Source organism: Heterodontus francisci, chromosome 33 (genome assembly GCF_036365525.1).
Source record: "Heterodontus francisci isolate sHetFra1 chromosome 33, sHetFra1.hap1, whole genome shotgun sequence".
Lineage (NCBI taxonomy): Eukaryota > Metazoa > Chordata > Chondrichthyes > Heterodontiformes > Heterodontidae > Heterodontus > Heterodontus francisci.
The window spans coordinates 13,665,315-13,681,807 of record NC_090403.1 but is presented as its reverse complement, the minus strand read 5'-3'; the positions used below and the strand labels follow the sequence as shown (position 1 = coordinate 13,681,807).

Sequence of the window (16,493 nt, the reverse complement as noted above, 5' to 3'; positions counted from 1 at the left end):
ATGTGATTGCATTGGAGGGGGTGCAGAGACGATTCACCAGGATGTTGTCTGGGATGGAACATTTAAGCTATGAAGAGAGGTTGGATAGGCTTGGGTTGTTTTCGCTGGAGCAGAGAAGACTGAGGGGTGACCTGATCGAGGTGTGCAAGATTATGAGGGACATAGACAGGGTGGATAGGGAGCAGCTGTTCCCCTTAGTTGAAGGGTCAGTTACGAGGGGTCACAAGTTTAAGGTGAGGGGCGGGAGGTTTAAGGGGGATTTGAGGAAGAACTTTTTTACCCAGAGGATGGTGACAGTTTGGAATGCACTGCCTGAGAGGGTGGTAGAGACGGGTTGCCTCACATCCTTTAAAAAGTACCTGGATGAGCACTTGGCACGTCACAACATTCAAGGCTATGGGCCAAGTGCTGGCAAATGGGATTAGGTAGACAGGTCAGGTGTTTTAATGCATCGGTGCAGACTCGATGGGCCAAAGGGCCTCTTCTGCACTGTATTATTCTGTGATTCTATGAGTAGCAGTGCTGATTTAAACTGCCCTTTTCCTTTGAGGTGGGTTTGAGATAGTTAGGTGTTGTCTAATGGGTTTGAAGTTTCTTTTGTATCATTTTGCAATAACTTGGGGATGGACATCTCAATAAACATGTGGTTGCTGGGGGAGCTTGGTGTCTGCAAGTTTCCATAATTGTCTAGGGTGAGTTCTTCATTGTGCACAAGCTTTAACCCGTTAGCTGCTGTTTCTGCAACATGTGTTTCTAACCCTTCAGGTTCCAGTTCCTTGCAGATTTTGTCTCTAGGGTAGTATTGAGTGCTGAGTTGGGTTTAAGCCCCTCTGAGATCTCTGCGATTTCCTCTGGGCTTTTGTTCTTGTTGGAACCTGAAGTGAGGTTGTTGGGTTTAATTAGCTTTGGGCTTGAGTTTGGATCATGGGAGTCTGCAGTGGTTGGATCCAGTCTGACCTCACTTAAGCCCAGGGGCTTAAACCCGACTCAACACTCAATACTACCCTAGAGAGAGAAATTAGCAAGGAATTGGAACCTGAAGGGTTCGAGCCACATGTTACAGAAACAGCAGCTGAGGGGTTAAAGCTCGTGCACAAAGGAGAACTCACCCTAGACAATTATGGAAACTTGCAGACACCAAGCTCCCCCAGCAACCACATGTGAATTGAAATGCCTCACTTTCAGTGCTCTGGTGAATCATTCAAGTGCTGCTCACTTCAGGGCAATTTTGTTTTCCTTTTTCTCCTGACTGTGGGGAGGGTCTCTATGTTAATCTCCCCTAAGTCCTCTGGAACATTCCTGCTCACAGGTATCTGTCCAGGTTCCACTGCACTCCCCTGCAGCACTTTGACTAGGTTCCTCACTGTTTCTCTGTCCTTTTGGGGACTTTCTTTGTCCCTGCAGGTTCCATGTAAATACAGTCAGCAGCCCTGGTAGGGTGGTCCTTTTGTCTGTATTTGCATTGGAGGATGTGCGGTCTAATTTTCTCAACATTTCAGGGTTGTAGGGGTTTTCATTTGGGAATCATCCCGATCTCTTTTAGCCTGTGCTCATGGTCCTTTTCGTCTCCTTCCTCCCGAGCTCTCGGCCAGCCCTGCGCTTGTCTGTCCCCTTTTGTTCTCAGCAGGGGTCCCTCACAATTCACCAGCCCTCTGCTGGAGGGTTCCCCAAAAGATGGTACAGGAATTAGGGGTAGAGATTTCACTGTAGGTTGGGGCTTTCTCATAACCTGGCACAAGTGGCAAGTTCTAAAGTACTCCACTACATCCTTGTGGAGTTTTGGCCAGTCAAACTGTTACCTTATGCAGGCTTTGGTTTCTCGTACACTGACATGTACAGCCATTGTAAACTCATGGCCCATTCTTAATACCTGTTTACGGTACCTTGGCAGCACCTCTAACTGGTGAACCACTGTCCACTTTTTGCCCTCAGGTCCATTTCCTCATCAGCACCTCATTCTTTACATAGTAGCTATCAGGGACTCCCACTGCTTCAATTTCAGTTCGGGCAGTCTGTGCTAACTTTCTTAATACTGAGTCGGCTCGCTGAGCCTCAACTAGGGAAGATTTGTTTAACCCATTCCCTGGGTCCTCTAATTCCCCAAAGAAAGTTTCAGACAGCAGACAGCATGGTCGTCTGTCTGTAGTTCCAGTTCAGTCCCCTCTGGCGGAGTTGGTTTGACCATGGCCTGAGTCACTATACAATCAAGGGAACGGCAGGGGACCGTTTCCTGCCACTCTCATCTCTCTCTAACCTCCTTCAGTCTCTCTTTCACTACTGGGGAAGCTACCACCTTCACCCCCACCAGATCATTACCCAGGAGCAGGTCAACCCTGTCCACAGGCAAACTAAGGACAATCCCTACGGTCACCGGTCCCAAAACTAGGTCGCACCCCAGGTGCACCCAATATAAAAGGTATAGGCGTACACTGCCCTCCGATACCATTCACAATCATCCTTGCATTCACTGCACTCTCTGGGGGAAAGGTCATGCCTTTTCCCAGCAAAGGTGGCTGCATGCATCCCTGAGTATGACAATGGGTTTGCTTGCTGCACTCGAGGGGTTTGGGGTTACTCTCCCTTTGGATACAAAATCCTGATAACCTTCAGGGATCTCATTAAATTTTCCTGCACCCACAGCAGTATGTTCCCTGGGTCTTACTGCTGTTGCAGTTAAAGCCACAGCCTGCTCTCCTGTGCTTTCCATCACGGCACCTTTTGCTGCACCGGGCAGGAGTGCCCTGATTAACCCTACAGGCTTTCCCCGTAGTTTCCAGTTGTCAGCCCTGAGGTGACCTGCCTTATTACAATGGAAACACACAGGTCTGCGGGTCTCACTCCAGCTTTCAGCACTATCTTTTTTGGCTTGAGGAGGGGACCCTGTGTGTCCCACTTTCCTTTCTCTCCCAGGACTCTTTGGGCTCCTATCCCCCTCCCACCTCTTTTCCTTTTCAGTATTGTGGGGGTGACTAGGAAAGGGTTTTCCTTGGGGAACCGACTTGTATATGAGAGCGAATCTATCAGCCAGAACTGTGGCTTGCCTCGCTCTGTGCACTTTTTGTTCCTTCACATGGGTCTTTATCGAGAAGGGGAGAGAGTTTTTAAATTCCTCGAGTAGAATCACCCCTCTGAGGTTTTCATAGGTAGGCTGTACTTTAAGGGCCCTCAACCACTGGTCAAAAGCCAGCTGCTTACTTCTCTCAAACTCCAGGTAAATTTGATCATTTTCCGGAGGGTTCGAAATTTCTGGCGGTAGGCTTCCCGTACTTGCTCGTATGCCCCGAGGATACCATTTTTAGTCAGTTCATAATTTGAGGAACTTTCATCTGGCCATAGGGAATAAACCTCATGGGCTTTTCCTGTTAGCTTGCTTTGTAGCAGTAGTGTCCAGCTCTCGGCCGGCCATTTTAACTATCTAGCAAGCTTTTCAAAAGTTGCAAAAAATGCTTCCACGTCTCCCTCATTGAACTTTGGGATCAATTGGGAGAATGTTAAAAGCTTAGCACACAGCCCTAAGTTAAGTATAGCCTCCATATTGGTCACTGGGTTTACTCTGTCGCCCTTAGCTAACTCAAGCCGCCATAACTCTCTTTCCTCTTGCTCCTTCTGGAACATTCTCTCTCTCCCTGTCTTCCAACTCAAGTTTTTTTTGTTCCAATTGTATCTTAGCTATCATTACCCTGTCTGACTTTAATTCCAACCCTATCTCTGACTCTTCAGGTTTGAGGGAAAAATGGTTGGCCATAAGTCTTAAGATTTCAGACTTCTTAGCTTTAATGTGGGAAGTGATCCCACACTGCCCAGCTACATTATTTCAACTTTTACATGGATAGTGCCTTTAACTTATCCCAAGTTACTTCACTCTGGCTTGGGAAGGTACTGGCTTCTGATGCAGACATGTTAGTATTCTATCAACACAAACCACAAGAAAACCAATATTGAAGCCTTTTTTATTTGTTTTGATTGGGATCAATTTGATTTCCCACTTCCAATTTCTCGTTTGTCTGTGGGTACAATGCCAGATTAGAGCCCCCAAATTTCTGTTACGATCAGGTGAGGAAGGGGTCTCAGGCTCCCCTTTTGCCCCTTCTCTGCTTTGACCACAACAGGGTTTATCCTTTTAACACAGCAATTTAACGTACCAACTCAGTCAGCACTTGCTCCTATTCCTCTAATTATAATTTCAACTGAACCAATCAGACAGGTTTTATTGAGTTTAACAAGAAAGATGTGAGTTTATTAACCTTATCACTCTAAACCGGTTAAAATTACTCAAATATGCGACGCATCAACACTCTCATTCATATGAGACACACACAGACACACACACACACAGATAGAGAAGGCAAAAGGCAGAGATGGGAGGTTGGAGTAGAGTCCTTAATAAAAATGGAATTTAAATATGGAAGTGTAGTCCCAGTATACTTAGTTGAAATTGAAGTCTTGAAGGCCTCACTGGGCCACGTGCACAATTCAGGCTTGCCTCTCTGGTTCCAGAAGACTGAAGAGAGGCTTTATCCATCCTCTTTGTTGATGGAAATGAGGATCTGTAGATTCGAGGTTCAGCTGCAGCCGAGGCTTTCCTTGGACTTTGCTGGAGAGGGAGAAAGGGTGGCACAGTGGCGCAGTGGTTAGCACTGCAGCCTCACAGCTCCAGCGACCCGGGTTCAATTCTGGGTACTGCCTGTGTGGAGTTTGCAAGTTCTCCCTGTGTTTGCGTGGGTTTCCTCCGGGTGCTCCGGTTTCCTCCCACAGCCAAAAGATTTGCAGGCTGATAGGTAAATTGGCCATTATAAATTGCCCCTAGTATAGGTAGGTGGTAGGGGAATATAGGGACAGGTGAGGATGTGGTAGAAATATGGGATTAGTGTAGGATTAGTATAAATGGGTGGTTAATGGTCGGCACAGACTCGGTGGGCTGAAGGGCCTGTTTCAGTGCTGTATCTCTAAATCAAAATCAAATATTCTTTCTTGGAGTTCAGTTACTGTCTGCTTTCAGAGGTACAATTCACAAACTCAGAGTTACACATGCAGGCATGTCATATGACCACCTCTTTGTTTGAAACAGAAGTTTCTGGAAGTTTTGTTTGAAATTCAAAGTTCTCCTCTCAGGCTGTGCAAACATACTTGATAGGGGGTTTGGCTCTTTCAAAGTCAATGGGTGTTGATGGCTTTTGATGTCCAACATTGACTAAACCATTCTAGGTAATTGAATCAGGTCGCACCCCCATTGTTCTGGCTAGACTGAGTAGTCACCTCTGACTCCCAGCCAGCCTTTGGCTTCTTATTTGCAAACTGTGCATGGCCATCTTTAGCTGGTCTGTTCTGCCTTTTAAAAGTTATTTGTAATAATGTCCAGCAAAAAGGCCTCAGGCAGATTTCCCGATGACAAAATTAATATTTTCCATTTGACATGTAGGTTTTCTGTCACAATGGGAACACCAACACCTGCAAGTTCCCCTGCAAGCCACACACCATCCTGACTTCGAACTATATCGCCGTTCCTTCACTGTCTCTGGGTCAAAATCCTGGAACCCCCTTCCTAATAGCACTGTTGGTGTACCTGCACCCCTAGGACTGCAGCGGTTCAAGAAGGCAGCTCACCACCACCTTCTTAAGGTCAATTAGAGATGGGCAATAAATGCTGTCCTAGCCAGCGATGTCCACATCCCATGAACGGATATTTAAAAAATCTAATGCTGTCTTTAACTTCTCTTGTTAGCTGTGATTGGAGCACCTTTTCTGTGGTGTTTTTGTACCTTAATTGAATGTATATTTGTTGCAAATTATGCATTAATTCTTTAGATGCTAGCCATTGCTTCTCTGCTGTGATATCTTTCAATGTAGCTTCCCTACCCATCTACCTTAAGTCAACTCAATCCCAATTGTCAGATAGATGCGAGTGTTGTAGCTGTACTGAAACAGCTTGGCTAGGGGCGCAGATAGTTTTGGAGCACAAGTCTTCAGTACTACAATAAAAGCAAAATACTGCGGATGCTGGAAATCTGAAACAAAAACAAGAAATGCTGGAATCACTCAGCAGGTCTGGCAGCATCTGTGGAAAGAAAAGCAGAGTTAACGTTTCGAGTCAGTTCTGAAGAAGGGTCACTGACCCGAAACGTTAACTCTGCTTCTCTTTCCACAGATGCTGCCAGACCTGCTGAGTGTTTCCAGCATTTCTTGTTTTTCTTCAGTACTACAGTTGGATATTGTCAGGGTCTGTAGCCTTTGCAGTATCCAGTGCCTTCAGGCATTTCTTGATATCACGTGGAGTGAATCAAATTATCTGAAAACTGGCATCTGTGTTGCTGGGGACCTCAGGAGGAGGCCGAGATGGATCATCCACTCGGCAATTTTGGCTAAAGATGGTTGCAAATGCTCAACCTTGTCTTTTGCACTGACATACTGGGCTGCTCCATCATTGAGGATGGAGATGTTTGTGGAGCTTCCTCCTCTGGTTAATTGTCCACCACCATTCACGACTGGATGTGGCAAGACTGCAGAGCATTGATCTGATCTGTTGGTTGTGGGATCGCTTAGCTCTGTCTATCGCATGCTGCTTCTGCTGTTTAGCGTGCACGTAGTCATGTGTTGGAGCTTCACCAAGTTGGCATCTTAGGAACACCTTAGGTGCTGCTCCGGGCATGCTCTCTTACACTCCTCATTGAACCAACGTTGGTCCCCTGGTTTGATAATGAATAGGTCATTGAAGAATCAGCTGAAGCACTACTACTGGGATGCTGTCAGGGCCCATAGCCTTTGCTGTATCAGTGAACTCAGCTGTTTCTTGATATCATGTGGAGTGAATCGATTTGGTTGAAGACTGGGATCTCGGATAGTGAGGACCTCAGAAGGGAGCTTTACTCTGTATCTAACCCCCGTTTTTTTTTTCGTTTTTTTTTGTACCTGTCCTGGGAGTGTTTGATGGGGACAGTGTAGAGGGAGCTTTACTCTGTAACTAACCCAGTTTTTTTTAAAAATCAGGTAGCCTTTATACCTCAGGCCAACAAGCAGATCCTCCTCCTGGCCCACCCCCCTCCGCACCGGGTGCCCAAAGATCAGGAGCTGGGGCTGAAATGCAGCCACGTTTTGAGAGCAGCCCCTTCAAATACTCGAACAGGGGCTGCAACCTCGCACACTCCATATATACATGGAAAATGGACTCATCCAGGCTGCAGAAATTACAGGTGGCCTGGGAGTCCGTGAACCTGCTTAAAAGTCTATTGCACTGGACTGCCCTGTGCAGCACCCTCCACCCCAGGTTCCCGATGTAAAGGAGGAGGACTCCCACACAGAGAGACCTCCACCGAGGTTTTCCCTCACCGCCAGATGGCAACACAGACCGACAGGGCGTGTCCAGCCAGCTGTCGAGGGCAAGGAAGTGGAGAGTGTGCAGGAGCAGCCCATACAGGAAACCCCTCCGTGCCGTGTAGAATGGCAGAGGGGATTTCCGAGAGGCGGCTTCGGTTGTGGGGGACTGGCTCCCGAGGAGTGTTTTGGGGCCTGGGTCCGATGAGCAGTTCTGGCCGAGCGGGGGTCAGCTTGGCCGGGAGCACTCCACACTCCCAAGCCTCCTCATCACCCACAGTGAGAGGCATCCCAGGGGCTTCGGCTACTCCTCCGCCCGTCGGTCCGTCCCTGAAGCTGGCCACCCGGACAGTAAAGGCACTCTCCTCCACCTGTGGGGGAATGCCCTGACTGGAGGCGACCATGTTCCAGACTCTGAATAGATCCCAGTAAAAGACAGACAACTCCCTCAGAGAGGCGTGGCTAACGTGCTCCGCTAGGAGCTGCGTGTTGTCTTGAAGGCAGTGCCCTTGGTGGAAAAACTACATCTCCAATGCATACCATCTGGGAGGACACTCGACGTACAGGTATCTCTGCAGGGTCCGAAGGTGGAGAGTCACAGCCTGGGTGCGGACGCACACCAGCGAATGGCCGCCATCCTCAATCGGGAGACTCAGGACTGCGGCAGAGACCCAGTGTTTCCTCTTACCCCAGAAGAAATCAACGAGCTTCTTCTGGATCTTGGTGACAAATGCAGGGGGCGAGGCCAAAGAGACCAACTGGTACCACAGCAGCAAGGCTACCAGTTGATTTATGACCAGCGCTCGACCCCTGTAGGAAAGCACTCGGAGCAGTCCTGTCCAGCGCCCCAGCCGACTCCTGCCAGTTTGCCGGCCAGGCTTCCTCAGCGGGGCTAAGGCGGACTCCCAGATAGAGGATGGTGTGTGGTGCTTCATGCAAAAGATGTCAACTCCTCCGGCAGGGAGTCCATCCGCCACTGACCCACTGTGGAACATTTCTCCCAATTGATCCTCGTGGAGGACGCGGCAGAAAAGGTCTGCTAGCAGTCGCGCATCCTCCGCAAGTCAACGGGATCTCTGACCATGAGGAGCACGTCATCGGCGTAAGCTAAGAGGATGACCTGTATGGCCAAGCCGCGCAGAGCCAAACCCGCCAACCTCCTGCAAAGCAGGCAGAGGGAGGGCTCCACACAGATGGTATACAATTGACCGGACATGGGGCATCCCTGAACCACTCCTCTCCCAAAGCAAAAGGGTGCTGTCAAGGACCCATTATCTTTGACCAGATACTCTGCGGTGGCATCCGAATGAATGCGGGCAGTGTCCCGAAAAGGTATTCGTGATCCACCCTGTCAAACACCTTCTGCTGGTCGAGGGAGAGAAAGGTGACTGACAGACCAGTCCTCTGGGAAAGATGGATCAGGTCCTGGTGGATGTTGTCCTGCATGGACTGGCCCGGGACCGTGCAGGACTGGTCGGGGTGGATCACATGGGCCAGCATGGAGCCCAAGTGGGTAAACATAGCCCTGACAAAGATCTTATAATCCGTGCTGAGGAGGGAGACCGGATGCCAGTTTTTAAGCAAATGGAGATTGCCCCTCTTCGGCAGCTGGATGATGACTGCCCTGTGCCACGAGAGGGTCATCTCCCCAGTCGCCAGGCTTTCCCCCAGCACCCACGCATAATCGCTCCCCAGGACATCCCAGAATGTCCTGAGGAACTCCACGGTCAGCCCATCCAGCCCTGGGAATTTGCCCCTCGAGAGCTGGTGGAGGGCACCAGTCAGCTCCGCCAATATGAGCAGAGCATCCACTCTTTCGACATCCTCTGGGCTGACCTTCAACAGGTCCTCCCACAAAACCCTACACGCATCCTCGTTGCACGGATCCAGGGACAACAAAGCACTGTAATAGGTACGGACCTCTGGATCTGTGACGGAGGATCCATTATCGGCCAGCAACTCAACGAGCTGCTTGTGGACCCTCCACCATTCTTCCAGTGAGTAGAAGAAGGTTGAGGCACGATCCAAATCTTCCAGGATCTGGATCCACGACCTCACGTACGTGCCTCGGGACCCTATGAGCTGCGGGTCTATCAGCACGCCTTTCTTCTCTTTGTATGTCTGCCACAGGGCCAGATCCACAACAACATGACCAAGGTGCGACTCCAAGTCGAGACCTCTCTCTCCAGGCATCTAATCTCGGTTTCCCACCTCTTGGTTGACCCATTCGTGTACTCCTGACAGAAGACACGGATGTGAATCTTGCCCACGTCTTACAATAGCCTCAAGGAGGGGAAGCCCCCCGCTTCCTTCCCCAGTTGGCCCAGAATCAACGGAACAAGCCCTGGAATCGCTCATCCTCCAGCAGCTGGTTGTTAAAGTGCCAGTACGCGGACCTCGCCTGCATGCGGAGTGAAGTGAACTCCGTTCACACCAGGTTGTTATCCAAGCACGGCACCAGCCGCATGGAGGACACAGAGACGTGGGAGACGTACACTGGCGAAATGTAGAGGCGGTCAATTCGGGATCCTCCTCCTCCAGACCTCCGGGTGAAGGCGCTGGAGTCGGGATTGAGATTCTGTCAGATGTCCACCAAGTCGAAGGAGCTGATCAGTTCCCTCAAATTCTCCATCAATGCTTGGCCACGCTGGGGACTGGAGCGATCCGTCACCTTGACGGTGCAGTTAAAATCCACCCCCCCCTCCCCAAGGATGATGCACTCGCCACTATCGATAGAGCTCAAGAGAGTGGACACTTCTCTAAAGAAGCGCAATTGCAATGCGCCGGGCCTGGGCGCGTAAACATTCACAAAGTGGAGCAACACGCTACCCAGGCGAATGGCAAGGTGGTGCAAGAGGCCCGGTACAAGCTGCTTGACCCCCAAGATCTCTGGTTGAAAAGTCTGGTCCAATAAGCTAGCCACCCCATTACAAATAGGGGTGAGGTGATTCATGTAGACCCCACCCTGCCACTCCAGGAGCCAGGTGGCTTCATCTCCTGCAACGGTGTGGGTTTCCTGCAGAAAGCTCACCACATATCTCACTTCCCTGAGGACTGAGAGATTGTGAAATCTGCAGAGAGACCCCCCTGCTGCCTTGATGTTGAGGCTGGATATGGTTATCTTCATGTCAAAAGTACTTGGAAACCAGTCACCTCACTGTAAGGAGTGAGCGGAAGTACACCTCGCCTTCCACTCCTCCAGCAACCCATTGAGGAACACGTTAAACTGGCGCCTCTCAATCAGTTTCACACCCGTACCCTTCCCTCCCTTCATGAGGGCGGCACGGATGGACTGGATGATCTGCGCCAAACTCATCCACCGGCCGAAGGCCAGCTGAATTTTATTGCGGCAACCAAAGAACTCAGAACCAAGAACAGTACAGCACAGGAACAGGCCATTCGGCCCTCCAAGCCTGCGCCGATCTTGATGCCTGTCTAAACTAAAACCTTCTGCACTTCCGGGGTCCATATCCCTCTATTCCCATCCTATTCATGTATTTGTCAAGATACCTCTTAAACGTCACGACTGTACCTGCTTCCACCACCTCCCCCGGCAGCAAGTTCCAGGCACTCACCACCCTCTGTGTAAAGAATTTGTCTCGCACATCCCCTCTAAACTGTGCCCCTCGCACATTAAACCTATGTCCCCTAGTAACTGACTCTTCCACCCTAGGAAAAAGCTTCTGACTATCCACTCTGTCCATGCCACTCATAACTGTGTAAACCTCTATCATGTCGTCCCTCCACCTCTGTCGTTCCAGTGAAAACAATCCGAGTTTATCCAACCTCTCCTCATAGCTAATGCCCTCCAGACCAGGCAACATCCTGGTAAACCTCTTCTGTACCCTTTCCAAAGCCTCCATATCCTTCTGGTAGTGTGGTGACCAAAATTGTACGCAATATTCCAAGTGTGGCCTAAGGTTCTGTACAGCTGCAGCAATTAACTTGCCAATTTTTATACTCTATGCCCTGACCGATGAAGGCAAGCATGCCGTATGCCTTCTTGACTACCTTATCCACCTGTGTTGCCACTTTCAGTGACCTGTGGACCTGTACGCCTAGATCTCTCTGCCTGTCAATACTCCTAAGGGTTCTGCCATTTACTGTATACCTCCCACCTGCATTAGACCTTCCAAAATGCATTACCTCACATTTGTCCAGATTAAACTCCATCTGCCATTTCTCCGCCCAAGTCTCCAACCGATCTATATCCTGCTGTATCCTCTGACAATCCTCATCACTATCCGCAACTCCACCAACCTTTGTGTCGTCCGCAAACTTACTAATCAGACTATCTACATTTTCCTCCAAATCATTTATATATACTGCAAACACCACTAGTCACATCCCTCCATTCAGAAAAGCACCCTTCCACTGCTACCCTGTCTTCTATGACTGAGCCAGTTCTGTATCCATCTTGCCAGCTCACCTCTGATCCCGTGTGACTTCACCTTTTGTACCAGTCTGCCATGAGGGACCTTGTCAAAGGCTTTACTGAAGTCCATATGGACAACATCCACTGCCCTTCATCAATCATCTTCGTCACTTCCTCAAAAAACTCAATCAAGCTAGTGAGACACAACCTCCCCTTCACAAAACCATGCTGCCTCTCGCTAATAAGTCCATTTGTTTCCAAATGGGAGTAAATCCTGTCCCGAAGAATCCTCTCTAATAATTTCCCTACCACTGACGTAAGGCTCACCGGCCTATAATTTCTTGGATTATCCTTGCTACCCTTCTTAAACAAAGGAACAACATTGGCTATTCTCCAGTCCTCTGGGACCTCACCTGTAGCCAATGAGGATACAAAGATTTCTGTCAAGGCCCCAGCAATTTCTTCCCTTCCCTCCCTCAGTATTCTGGGGTAGATCCCAACAGGCCCAGGGGACTTATCTACCTTAATGCTTTGCAAGATGCCCAACACCTCCTCCTTTTTGATAACGACATGACCCAGACTATAAGAACAAAGAAAATTACAGCACAGGAACAGGCCCTTCGGCCCTCCAAGCCTGCGCCGATCCAGATCCTCTATCTAAACATGTCGCCTATTTTCTACACTCCCTTCCTTCGACTCATCATCCACCAAGTCCTTCTCTTTGGTGAATACTGATGCAAAGTACTCATTTAGTACCTCGCCCATTTCCTCTGGCTCCACACGTAGATTCCCTCCTCTGTCCTTGAGTGGGCCAACCCTTTCCCTGGTTACCCTCTTGCTCTTTATATACGTATAAAAAGCCTTGGGATTCTCCTTAATCCTGTTTGCCAATTACTTTTCATGACCCCTTTTAGCCCTCCTGACTCCTTGCTTAAGTTCCTTCCTACTGTCTTTATATTCCTCAAGGGCTTCGTCTGTTCCCAGCCTTCCAGCCCTTACGAATGCTTCCTTTTTCTTTTTGACTAGGCTCACAATATCCCTCATTATCCAAGGTTCCCGAAACCTGCCTAACTTATCCTTCTACCTCACAGGAACATGCCGGTCCTGGATTTTAAAGACTCCCACATGTCAGATGTTGATTTACCCTCAAACAGCCGCCCCCAATCTAAATTCTTCAGTTCCTGCCTAATATTGTTATAATTAGCCTTCCCCCAATTTAGCACCTTCACCCGAGGACTACTCTTATCCTTATCCACAAGTACCTTAAATCTTACGGAATTATGGTCACTGTTCCCAAAATGCTCCCCTACTGAAACTTCGACCACCTGGCTGGGCTCATTCCCCAATACCAGGTCCAGTACGGCCCCATCCCTAGTTGGACTATCTACGTATTGTTTCAAGAAGCCCTCCTGGATGCTCCTTACAAATTCTGCTCCATCGAAGCCCCTAGCACTAAGTGAGTCCCAGTCAATATAGGGGAAGTTAAAATCACCCACCGCTACAACCCTGTTACCTTTACATCTTTCCAAAATCTGTATACATATCTGCTCCTCAACCTCCCGCTGGCTGTTGGGAGGCCTGTAGTAAACCCCCAACATCGTGACTGCACCCTTCGTATTCCTGAGCTCCACCCATATTGTCTCGCTGCATGACCCCTCTGAGGTGTCCTCCTGCAGTACAGCTGTGATATTCTTCTTAACCAGTAATGCAACTCCCCCACCCCTTTTACATCCCCCTCTATCCTGCCTGAAGCTTCTAAATCCCGGAACATTTAGCTGCCCATCCTGTCCTTCCCTCAACCAAGTCTCTGTAACAGCAACATCATAGTTCCAAGTACTAATCGAAGCTATAAGTTCCTCTGCCTTACCTGTTATACTTAACCCCTGAGGAGGTCCTGGAGTTTCGCGATGGGGATGAGAGGAGACTGGGTGGGAGGCATGAGGGAGTCCACCGCCTCACTGCCCGCTCCCGGAGGGGCCGACAACCTCGGCCATTGTTTTCACACATGCCTCGATTGACATATTGGGGGGGAAGTAGCTCTTGACCCTATGCTTTTATGTTAACAGCATAAATGGTGACGGGGCATCAGGTGCAGCTGCAACAGCCGCAGCAGCATATGTGCAAGGTGGCCCCACCACTGGTGAAGAGAAGCTTGCCATGGAGTCAAAGAGCCATGCCCACCCCTAACAAACAAAGCAAAGAACAGTTTTGTTTTAAAAACTTTAACCTATATTTAGATTAGATTAGATTAGAGATACAGCACTGAAACAGGCCCTTCGGCCCACCGAGTCTGTGCCGAACATCAACCACCCATTTATCCTAATCCTACACTAATCCCATGTTCCTACCAAACATCCCCACCTGTCCCGATATTTCCCTACCACCTACCTATACTAGTGACAATTTATAATGGCCAATTTACCTATCAACCTGCAAGTCTTTTGGCTTGTGGGAGGAAACCGGAGCACCCGGAGAAAACCCATGCAGACACAGGGAGAACTTGCAAACTCTACACAGGCAGTACCCGGAATCGAACCCGGGTCCCTGGAGCTGTGAGGCTGCGGTGCTAACCACTGCGCCACTGTGCATTGGGGGAGTGGTGGTGGGAGTAGAGGACAATAGGGGTGGAAAGGAAAAGAAGAGGAGAGGATAGGAAGCTGAGTGGTGGAAGGAGAGAAAGGCTGCGAGAATGTTTCTCTAAATTGGTGGTTGGAGCACCTTACTGCAGAGAATACAAAGCCCAGTCTTCTGGTCAGGGGAGCGTTCCTCACCTGGGTCGGCTGGAGTTGCCTGGTTCTTCTCACTTTCTGCTGTTGTTACAAAGACTTCCTTCACCCGTGCGGCTCCAGCAACCCATACAGTTGTGATGGGGAGGGAGCTCCCTTTGTGCAAGGTGGAGGAAAACACAAGAGCAAATACAGGGGCTCCCTATAGAACCTTTCAGTCCCATCCCTGGATCTTCCGGCCGTCCCACCCCCTGGATCTTCCAGCTGTCCCTCCCTCCCCCAACAGTCCAAGCAAAACAGTTCACCAGTGCTCCAACACCCACCTCTTCAAAATACTCACAGATCCTTTAATCCAATAGATAGAATCAGTTCTTTTCTTGTGTAGTTCTCAGCTCTCTCTCCTCTCTCCTGTCCAGCTGCTAATCCCACCAGCCTGTACAGGTGCAGCTACTTCGCCTAATTACACACAGGAAGTGCTCCAAACTCTCCAGCCAATCCCGTGCTATACCTGCCCTGAGAGTGTTTGATGGGACAGTGTAGAGGGAGTTTTAATCTGTATCTAACTCTTTATTTTTGATGGGGACAGTGTAGAGAGAGTTTTACTCTGTATCTAACCCTTTATTTTTGATGGGGACAGTGTAGAGGGAGTTTTACTCTGTAACTAACTCGTTTTTTTTTCTTTGGAGCTTTACTCAGTATCTAACCCATTTGCTGTACCTGCCCTGGAAGTGTTTGATGGGACAATGTAGACGGAACTGTTCTCTGTATCTAACCCATGTTACTGACCTTAGCAGCAGATAATTTCTATACATGATTGAGTGTCAGCCGTGACTCAGTGGTGGCTATCTGATCTCTGAGCCGGTGCAGACACGATTTGCCAAATGGCCTCCTTCTGCATTGTAATGATTTTGTGATCCTGTGATTTGTTGTGAGCTCAAGTCCCAATTCAGAGACATGAGCACAAATCCCACACTGACCCTCAGTGCAGTGCTGAGAGAGTGTTGCACTGTCCAAGGTGCTGACTTTGGATGGCTTATTAAACCAAGAAGGACAAAGGAGTATCTCCCTGTATCCTGGCCATCGTTTATCCATCAACCAATCCCACCAAAGCATATTATCTGGTTAGTTATTTAATTGCTGTTTGTGGGGACTTTGCTACCAGCCTTCATTACAACAGTGACTACAGTTCAAGATTACTTCATTGGCTGTTAAGCACTCTGGGACACCTGGAGGTTATGAAAGCTGCCATCAAAACTCAAGTGACATGTTGATAGGGTAACAGGAAGTGAGGTAGAAGGGGAATCATGTAGAGTATATACAGCAACATGGACCAGTTGTGCTGATTGCCTGTTTCCGTGCTGTAAACTATTTATTTCTATGTGACTTTAATTTGTTTGTGCTGAAGTGCTGAGAAAGTTAATGTCAGGCCTCCTTTCTAAATGCTGATCATTTTTTCTTTCTTTCTGGCGAACAGTGCGATTGCCAGTGAACAAGTAACCAGAAGCAACAAGCAGCCAAGCCTTTACATCAACAACCTTTCCTGATTCCACACTGATGTCACTCAGCAACTGAAAAGCCATTGTGTGTCATCGGGAAGAACCACTCAGTTCCATTGTTCGCACTGAAAGCTATCTGCTCTTACAGTATCCGCTGTGTCGTGTATGTGGATATGCTCCATCACATACAGACCATCTCTCATTGCCCAGTAACTTGTATTTTAATTTAAATGAGTTTTTACCACAAATTAAATTAAACAAAAGACATTTCTGGTTTTTCCTGATTATTTCCTTGGGGTGTGAGTGAGAAAAGTAGCTGCACAGCATGACCACAGGTAATGGCTGTAGGGACAGATCACAGGTGTCAACTACAGGTACAGGTTAGGTGTATCATGTCAACACAAGAACCACAGGTCAAGGCCTCACCTATGGCCATTGAGTAGAAGCCTCAGGTAGAGGCTTCGCTTAGAGTTTAAGGTTTCCAGTTCTGGTTTGATGTCGTCTTGGAGATTTGACCATATGACATTTGATCACATGGCACTTGATCATGTTACATCACTCATACAGTACTTAATCACATGACACTCG

At 48.7% G+C, this 16,493-nt stretch overlaps 1 protein-coding gene across 1 annotated transcript in view; it reads left to right on the top strand.

Annotated features, from left to right (window-relative positions):
* Window positions 1–16,107, top strand: part of LOC137347885 (myosin light chain 4-like) — a 40,051-nt gene extending 23,944 nt beyond the window's left edge. Inside the window, exon 7 of the mRNA XM_068012924.1 lies at window positions 15,884–16,107. The gene's annotated coding sequence lies outside the window, so the exon portion shown is untranslated. The remainder of the gene's footprint in view (window positions 1–15,883) is intronic.
* Window positions 16,108–16,493: the final 386 nt, after the last annotated feature.